Source organism: Passer domesticus, chromosome 11 (assembly GCF_036417665.1).
Source record: "Passer domesticus isolate bPasDom1 chromosome 11, bPasDom1.hap1, whole genome shotgun sequence".
In the NCBI taxonomy this organism is placed as follows: domain Eukaryota; kingdom Metazoa; phylum Chordata; class Aves; order Passeriformes; family Passeridae; genus Passer; species Passer domesticus.
This window is the reverse complement of record NC_087484.1, coordinates 34,555,370-34,558,539: the sequence shown is the minus strand read 5'-3', so window position 1 is coordinate 34,558,539 and position 3,170 is coordinate 34,555,370. Positions and strand designations below refer to the sequence as shown.

The window sequence follows — 3,170 nt, the reverse complement described above, 5'->3', positions numbered from 1 at the left end:
TCGAGGGGGAGCGGGCGTGGGGCCAGCGCAGGGCGCAGAGCATCCCGGGCTGGCTGAGGGGTTGCCCAGCCCTGGCCCAGCATCAGCCCCACTGATGGCATCGTGCTCCTCCCACAGCCCGACGGCACCAGCGCTCCCCTGGAGGTTGTGCTGCAGGACAAGGTGTCCACTGGCTTCCCCGGTGTCGTAAAGCTGCTGGAATGGCTTGAGCTCCCCAGCGACATTGTCATGGTGCTGGAGCGGCCAGAGCAGTCTCAGGACCTCCTGCATTTCATTCGGGCACGGGGGTTCCTGCGCGAGGAGGTGGCGCGGCCGCTGTTCCGCCAGGTGCTGGAGGCCGTGCGGCACTGCACCAGCTGCGGGGTCCTGCACCGCGACATCAAACCAGAGAACATCCTGGTTGACCTGGCCACCGGGCAGGCAAAGCTGATTGACTTTGGCTGTGGCACCTACCTGCAAGACACAGCCTACACTCACTTTGCAGGTGAGCCTACACAGGGCTGTGCTCCCGCTCCTGGCATCTCATGGCCCAACATCTCTCAGCCCAAGCTGGCTGTGGCAGCGGGGATTCTCCCTTTTGCTGCCACTCAGGGGATTGAATCTGCAGCTGAGTTGCTTTAGAGCAGGGGTGGGTGGGGAGCCGGCTTCCAGCCCTGCTGGCAGCCTTTGCCCACCACTGTGCCCAGGACTGGGGCTGGGCTGGGGCAGCCAGCCTGACAAAAACAGCCGTGGGTGGGGGTAGCAGAGAGGGAGGTTGGAACCTGTGTCCCAGCCAGTTTGTGTGCAGGCAAGAGGTAGGGCTTGGACTGCTCCACTTGCTCTGTTTGTCTTGGCTTTATAATATGTTTGGGGCAATGCAGGCAGGGAGAATGAGGGCATGGTTTTTCCCCAGCACGCAGTGGGTATTTCCTTTGCATGTCTTGGTCAGGCCTAGCCAGGGCTTCCACTGTCCCCTTCCCACACCAGTGGCTTCTTTTGCAATCCCAAGTTTGTACACCAGTCCCAGGTGCTGGTGAGAGGACAGTGGTCACCCTGTGTGCCACTGATGCAGCCCTCGCCTGCCCAGGGATGCTGGGGCCAGGCTCTGGGAGCAGCAGCATCCCCCTGATGAACTCCATCTGTATTCCACAGGAACACCATCATACAGCCCCCCGGAATGGACCCGCTTTGGCTGGTACCATGGCGAGCCAGCTACCATCTGGTCCCTGGGCATCCTGCTGCACGAGATGGTCTGTGGGAAGATGCCTTTCAGGAGGGGCTGGAACTTCAGCTGGGGCCAGCTCTCACTGCCACAACGGCTCTCTCCAGGTGGATCCTCTTCTCTGGGCATGGGTGCAATACCAGTGCTGGGAGACGGCAGCGGGCTCGGGAGCGTTCCGCTCTGGCAGCTGCTGAGGAGGTGGCACATGCCCTGCTCTCCCCCAAAACCAAGAATTGATGGGAAAGTTCAGGCCCAGCTCTGAGCGCATCCAGCATGGCCTGGGCATGGGAATAGTGGGGCAAAACCAACAGGAGCCTTCTCCAGCTGACGGGCAGTTTCTGGTTTCTCTCCCCAGAGTGCCAAAATCTGATCGGGTGGTGTTTATCCATGCACCCCTTGGCCAGACCCTCATGAGAAGTGGTGTTCAGTCATCCTTGGATGCAGGATATTCCTCTGCCCTAGAAGAAGGGAGAAAGCCACAGGCACACTTAGATCCAGGGCCCTGGTAAGTTACAGCTGCACACATGCCTTGGCAATGAGAAGCAAAGGAACCCAGCCTGTGTCACTGCACCAGGGTCATGGGATGGGAACACGCAGCCCTTGTGCTGGAGCTGAGCTGCTCTGCCCAGCCCTGGTGGCTGTCATCCAAGCAGGTTTTGCTTGTCCTGGTTCCCTGACAGCTGGGGCCCTGGGCAGAGCCCTGACAGCCTGGTCTCACCCCAGGGAAGGAGAAGGAGCCCCTGGAGAAGCTGTACTGGGTGGGGCTGCTGCTGCAGGAGACAGCGAGGATGACATGAAGGATGACAACCTCTTCCTCAACCTGGCCACCAGCAGTTGAAGGTGATGCACTATGATTGTGGCACCTTCTTCAAAGCCAAACTCCACAGGGAGTTTGCAGATGAGTCCACACGTGGGGAAATGCTCCCAGATTTGGGTATTGCCCAGCCTGGCTGGGAAGCAAAGGTTGCCCGTTTGCTGGGGCAGATGGAACTAAATCTTCAGTCAGCTGCCCAGCTGCTTTTTTGGCAGGGCTGGTGGGATGGGCTGGAGTGGGTACGAAATGGGAGTGGGCTCCTGGCCCTGCCAACAGCCCCCAGCACCCACCGTGCCCCGGGCTGGGGCTGGGGCTGGGGCAGCCAGCCCGACACAAACCCCCGTGGTGGGAGCAGAGGTGGGACTCCAGAACCTGTGCAGGGGCTGCTTTGCTGTGCAGGCAAGGAAGGCCTTGGGCTGCTCCACTGTCCTTGTTTGCTTTGGGATCATGGTTATTTTGGGGGCCAGTGCAGAGGGAAAGAGAGAAAGTGTGGACCTCCCTCACCCATGGCTGGATTTTTCCCTAGCATGTAGGGGTTGGGCCTTCCTCAAGGTCCTGACAGAGCTAAGAGTTTTGACCTTTCTTCTTCTTTTCCCTTTTTGTCTCTAACCTCTTTTCAACAATTTGCTTGTTTTTTCTAGAGGAAGCATTCTAGGTGGTCCAGTCTGGATTGGCAAGTGCTTGGGACCAGCTGCAGCGTGGATGGGCCGTGCCCTTGGAGCAGGCTGAGGACATCGCTTGGGACCAGCTTTTCTTCCAGCTGTGGATGGCGTGAGGTGGGTGCCCGTCTGCTTGGCTGGGTGGGATCAGAACTTTTGGGAGATGGCAGCGAGCACAGGAGCATCCTGCTCTGGGCAGCTGCTGAGGGCTGGATGTGCCATGGCTGGCTGCAGGCTGGGCACATGTCCTGCCCTCCTGCCCTGCTGCCAAAGACAGCACTGATGGGCAGCTCTGGGCACAGCTCTGAGCCCGGCCAGCACGGCCTGGGCACTGTGGGCAGCTGGGACAAGGGGACAGGAGCCATCAGCTGATGGGCAGTTTCTGCTTTCTCTCCTTGCAGCCGGGCTCTGCGGATGCTGAGGCTGCTCTGGGCTCTGGCAGGGCTCTGCTGGAGCTCAGCACCGGGCTGGAATCAGCCAAAGAAGAAATGGTGTC

The 3,170-nt window shown here is 59.9% G+C and overlaps 1 long non-coding RNA gene across 1 annotated transcript; it reads left to right on the top strand.

Annotated features, from left to right (window-relative positions):
- Positions 1-385: 385 nt before the first annotated feature.
- LOC135278375 (uncharacterized) lies at positions 386-2,746 on the top strand. The gene is made up of 5 exons (XR_010345889.1): positions 386-484; positions 1,132-1,308; positions 1,557-1,706; positions 1,925-2,041; positions 2,657-2,746. It is a non-coding gene; the product is annotated as an uncharacterized LOC135278375 (long non-coding RNA).
- Positions 2,747-3,170: the final 424 nt, after the last annotated feature.